Source organism: Physeter macrocephalus, chromosome 2 (genome assembly GCF_002837175.3).
Source record: "Physeter macrocephalus isolate SW-GA chromosome 2, ASM283717v5, whole genome shotgun sequence".
NCBI lineage: Eukaryota > Metazoa > Chordata > Mammalia > Artiodactyla > Physeteridae > Physeter > Physeter macrocephalus.
Window position 1 is genome coordinate 11511163 of NC_041215.1, and position 5872 is coordinate 11517034.

General features: G+C 46.4%; 1 non-coding gene across 1 annotated transcript; it reads right to left on the reverse strand.

The window, feature by feature from the left end:
* Nucleotides 1-1626: 1626 nt before the first annotated feature.
* On the reverse strand, nucleotides 1627-1699 carry TRNAE-CUC (transfer RNA glutamic acid (anticodon CUC)). The gene has a single exon. It is a non-coding gene; the product is annotated as a tRNA-Glu (tRNA).
* Between the last annotated feature and the right edge of the window lie 4173 nt (nucleotides 1700-5872).

Genomic DNA, 5872 nt, shown 5'->3' on the forward strand with positions numbered 1-5872 from the left:
AGCTCCCTCCCACTGGTGCAGGTCCCGTCCCTATTCTTTTGTCTCTGTTTATTCTTTTTTCTTTTGCCCTACCCAGGTACATGGGGAGTTTCTTGCCTTTTGGAAGGTCTGAGTTCTTCTGCCAGTGTTCAGTGGGTGTTCTATTGAAGCAGTTCCACGTGTAGATGTATTTCTGATGTATCTTTGGGGAGGAAGGTGATCTCCACGTCTTACTCTTCTGCCATCTTCTCTCTCCTCCTCGTTTTTGTTTTGCCCTACCCAGGTACATGGGGATTTTCATGCCTTTTGGGAAATCTGAGGTTTTCTGACAGCATTCAGTAGGTGTTCTGTAGGAGTTGTCCCACGTGTAGATGTATTTTTGATATATTAGTGGGGAGGAAGGTGATCTCCATATCTTACTCTTCTGCCATCTTGACGGTCCCTCCCTGTGTTTTCGTTTTCATTTGTCTCCAGGTATTTTTAAAATTTCATCTTTGATTTATTCAATGATCCATTGGTTGTTTAGTATCATATTGTTTAGCCACCACATTTTTTTGTTCGTTTGTTTTGCATTTTTTTTAATAGCTGATTTTTAGTCTCATAGCACTGTGGTCAGAAAAGATGCTTGATATGATTTCAGTGATCTTAAGTTTACTGAGACTTTTTTTGTGGCCTAGCATGTGATCTATCCTAGAGAATGTTCCTTTTGCACTTGAAGAGAAGGTATATTCTGCTGCCTTTGGATGGAATGTTCTAGGTATATCTATTGAGTTCATCTGGTCTAAAGTGTCACTTATGGCTAGTGTTTCCTTGTTGATTTTCTGTCTGGATAATCTGTCCATTTATGTAAGTTGGGTGTTATAGTCCCTTAATATTTTTGTGTTACTGTCAGTTTCTCCATTTAAGTTTGTTAATATTTGCTTTATGTCTAGTTGCTCCTATGTTGGGTGCATATATATTTATAATTATTGTATTTTCTTGGATTGATCCCTTGATCATTCTGTAATGTCCTTCTTTGTCTCCTGTTACAGTCTTTGTTTTAAAGTCTATTTTGTCTGATATAAGTATTACTATCCTGACTTTCTTTTGATTTGCATGGAATACCTTTTTCCATTCCCTCACTTTCATTCTGTGTGTGTCTTTAGCTGTGAAGTGAGTCTCTTATAAGCAGCACATATACAAGTCTTACTTTTCTATCCCATCAGCCACCCTGTGACCTTTGATTGAAGCATTTAGTCCATTTACATTTAAAGTAATTAGGTATGTACTTATTACCATTTTGTTAATTTTTTTGGAAGGTTGTTTTTGTAGTTCTTTTTGTTCCTTCCTTCTTTTGTTCTCTTCCCTTGTGATTTGATAACTATCTTTAGTGTTATATTTGGATTCCTTTCTCTTTTGTGTGTGTATCTATTATCGATTTTTGGTTTGTGGTTACCATGAGGTTTATATACAGCAATCTAAAGACCCTGCATTTTTACTGCCCTCTCCCACAATTACTGTTTTTGACATTATATTTTACACCTCTTTGTTTTGTGTGTCCCATAACTACTCATTGTGGGTATAGATGATTTTACTACTTTTGTCTTTTAACCTTCATACTAGTTTTATACATTTTTTTTCCATGCTGCATGGCTTGTAGGATCTTAGTTCCCTGACCAGGGATTGAACCTGGGCCCTTGGCAGTGAGAGCACAGAGTCCTAACCACTGGACCACCAGGGAATTTCAATATATGTGGTTGATTTTGTTACTTTATATTTGCTTTTACCAATGAGTTTTTCCTTTCACAATTCTCATGTTTCTAGTTGTGGCCTTTTCTTTTTTGTTTAGCATTTTTTGTAAAGCTTGTTTGTTGGTGCTGAACTCTTTTAGCTTTTGCTCATCTGTAAAACTTCTGATCTCTGTATCAAATGTGAATGAAAGCCTTGCCTGGTAGAGTATTCTTGGTTGTAGGTTTTCCCCTTTCATTACTTTAAATATATTGGGCTACTCCCTCATGGCCTGCAGAGTTTCTGCTGAAAAGTCAACTAATAGCCTTAAGGGAATCGGCCACGGCTCACGGGCCCAGCTGCTCCATGGCATGTGGGATCTTCCTGGACCGGGGCACGAACCCATGTCCCCTGCATCGGGAGGTGGACTCTCAACCACTGCGCCACCAGGGAAGCCCTCCCATGCTGCTTTTAATAGTCTCTCTTTATCTTTAACTTTTGCCGTTTTAATTACAGTGTGTCTTGGTGTACTTCTCTTTGGGTTGATACTGTTTGGGACTGTTTGTGCTTCCTGGACCTGGATGTCTGTTTCCTTTTCCAGGTTAGGGAAGTTTTCAGCTATTGTCTTCATATATGTTCTCTGCTCTTTTCTCTCTCTTCTTCTTTGACCCCTATAAGGCAAATGTTTAGTATGCTTGATGTTGTCTCAGAGGTCTCTCAAACTGTCCTCATTTCTTTTTATTCTTTTTTTTCTTCAGCATTAGTGATTTCCACCACTCATCTTCCAGCTCTCTTATCTGTTCCTCTGTATCATTTAATCTACTGTTGATTCCTTCTAGTATATTTTTCATTTCAGTTATTGTTTTCTTCATCTCTGTTTGGTCCTTTATATTTTGTAACTCTTTGTTAAAAACTTCTAACTTCTCCTCTTTTCATCCATTCTTCTCCCGAGTTCTTTGATCATTTTTGTGATCATTACCTTGAACTCTTTTTTGGGGTAGATTGCCTATCTCTACTTCACTTAGTTCTTATTCTGGGATTTTATCTTGGTCCTTCATTTGGAACATGTTCCTTTGTTGCCTCATTTTGCCTAATTTGCTGTTTTTATTTCGATGTATCTGGTAGGTTGGTTATGTTTCCTGACCTTGGATAAATGGCCCTTTGTAGGAGACATTCTATGCAACCCAGCAGTGCACTCCCCTCTGGTCACCAGAGCTATATTCTTTAGGGGTGCCCCTTCATGGGTCCTTCTGTTGTGGCAGGCCCTTGTGTGTGGGTGGTCTGGTAGGCATGGCTGACCCCCAGTCTGGTTGGTTGCCAGGCTCTGCCTGTGAGGAGGCTGCTGGCTGCTGGTTGGCAGAGCCTGGTCTCCAGGCAGCTGGATGAGGAACCCCAGAGGGTTCTGAGGCTAGTGCTGGCTCACTGGTGGGTACAGCCGGGTTCTGGGGTGGGTGGTTTTGGGGTCAGGTTTCCCGGATCTAGTGTTGGCCTGCCAGTGTGTGGGGCTGTTTCTTGACTTGGCTGGCTGCAGGCTCTGGAATGTCCTAAAGCTGATGCTGACATGTTGGTGCAAGCAGTTGGATCCTGGGTGTCTGGCTTAGGAGTCCAGGGTATCTTAGAGCTGGTCTTTGCCTGCTGGTGGGTGGAGCTGGGGCTTGGGGGTTCCTGGGGTTGGTGCCTTCCCATTGCTGGGCAAAGCTGGGTCCTGATGCTAGTGCCAACCCACTGGAGGGCAGAGCTGGATCCTGGGGTCCCTGGCTGTGGGGACCTGGGGGTTCTGAAGCTTGTGTTGTCCTGCTAGTGGGCTGGGCTGGTTCCTGACACAGCTGGCTATGGGGTCCAGGGTGTCCTGAAGCTTAAGTCAGCCTGCTTGTGGGTGGAACCAAATCCTTGGGCAGCTTGCTGATGGATCCAGTGTGTACTAGAGCTGGTATTGGCCTGCTGGTGGGTGAGGGCAGAGCCCACGGGCTCCTGGGGCTAGTTACAGCCTGTTGGTGGGTAGGCTGGGTCCTGCCATGGCAGGCTGTGAGGCTGGTGTCTGCACACTGGTATGTGAGGCTGGTCCTTGGGCTAGTGCCATCCCTCTGGTGGGTGAAGCTGGAGCCCAGGTGTTCTGGGACTAGTGCCAGCTCACTGGTGGGTGGAGCTAGGTCCCAGGGTTTCTGGCTGCAGGGCCTTAGGGGTCCTGGAGTTAGTGGGCAGGACTCGGGCCCAAGGGGTCCTGGGGCTGGTTTCTGCCCACTCATCAGTGGAGCTGGGTCCTGTGGTCTCTGACTGGGGGGCCCTGGGAGTCCCGGGGCTATTGCCTTTGCAGTGGTGTGTGGGGTTGGGTAGTGGACCCTATGGTGGGTAGGGTTGTGTCCCAGGGTAGCTGTGGGTTCAGGGGGTCTTAAGACTACCTGCCTGCTAGTGGATGGTGCTATATTCCTGCCCAGCTAGTTGCTTGGCCTGAGGCATCCCAGTATTGGTGCTGACCCCCTGGTGGATGGGGCTGGATCCTGGTGCTAATGAGTTAGAGGGAGGACTCCAAGATGGCGTTCGCCAGCACCAGTGTCCTTGTGGTAGAAGGAACTCGCCAAAATGGGTGCCTCCATTATCTGTGTCCCCAGGTGAGCTCCAGTTGCCTTTTGCCTCTCCAGGAGACTTTCCAAGATCAGCAGGTGAGGTGACCCAGGCTCCTTTCAAATTACTGCTTCTGCCTTGGGTCCTGGAGCATTTGAGATTTTTTTTGGTGTTTGTTTTTGTTTTTTTTGCTGCACCACACAGCTTGCAGGATCTTAGTTCCCAGACCAGGGATCGAACCTGTGCCCTTGGCAGTGAAAGTGTGGAGTCCTAACCCCTGGACCTCGAGGGAATTCCCTGTTTATTTTGTTTGTTTTTTTGTTTGTTTGTGTTTTTTTTTTGGCTGTGTTGGGTCTTCATTGCTGCATGCAGGCTTTCTCTAGTTGCAGAGAGCGGGGGCTACTCTTCATTGTGGTGCCTGGGCTTCTCATTGCAGTGACTTCTCTTGTTGCGGAGCACGGGCTCTAAGTGCGTGGGCCTCAGTAGTAGCATGTGGGCTCAGTAGTTGTGGCTTGCAGGCTCTAGAGTGCAGGCTCAGTAGTTGTGGCACATGGGCTTAGTTGCTCCATGGCATGTGGGATCTTCCCAGACCAGGGCTTGAACCCACGTCCCCTGCATTGGCAGGCAGATTCTAAACCACTGTGCCACCAGGGAAGTCCACATGTGAGATTTTATGTTCTTCCTTTAAGAGTGGAGTCTCTATTTCCCACAGCCCTCTGGGTCTCCTGAAAGTAAGCCCAGCTGGTTTTGCTTTTTATTTTTTGGCTCCATTGGGTCTTCCTTGCTGCACGTGGGCTTTCTCTAGTTGTGGTGAGTGGGGTCTACTCTTTGTTGCAGTACACAGGCTTCTCATTGTAGTGGTTTCTCTTGTTGCAGAGCACAGGCTCTAGGCACGTGGACCTCAGTAGTTGCAGCACACGGGCTCAGTAGTTGTGACTTGTGGGCTCTAGAGCACACGGGCTACAGTATTTACGGCACATGGGCTCAGTAGTTGTGGCACGCGGGCTCTAGAGTGCAGGCTCAGTAGTTGTGGTGCACAGGCTTAGTTGCTCTGGGGCATGTGAGATCTTCCTGGACCAGGGATTGAACCCATGTCCCCTGCACTGGCAGGCAGATTCTTAACCACTGCACCACCAGGAAAGTCCTTATTTTTAAAAAATTTATTTTTTATTTTTTTGGCCACACCACGTGGCTTTTGGGATCTTAGTTCCCTGACCAAGAATCAAAACCGTGCCCCCTGCAGTGGAAGCATGGAGCCCTAACCACTGGACCACCAGGGAATTCCCAGTACTTGTAGATTTTTTAAATGTAGGTAAGGGTACAAATACAGCAAGCATCAAACCTTGTAATTCATCCAGGCTCTGTCCAATGGCAGAGATCAAGTGATGCAAATTCAGATCTAGTGCCATCATTGAAATATAATCATTGTGGGGAGAATCAAGTCAGATGCAAATGCTGAGTTCTGAGAGAGAGAGAGGGAGAGAGGGAGGGAGGGAGGGAGGGAGGGAGGGAGAGAAAGAACGCACAAGCATAGTTGAACTAAGCAGACTGCAGGTCACAGCATTCTGGAAAGAGAGTGTGTGTGTGTGTGTGTGTGTGTGTGTGTGTGTGTGTGTGTGTGTGG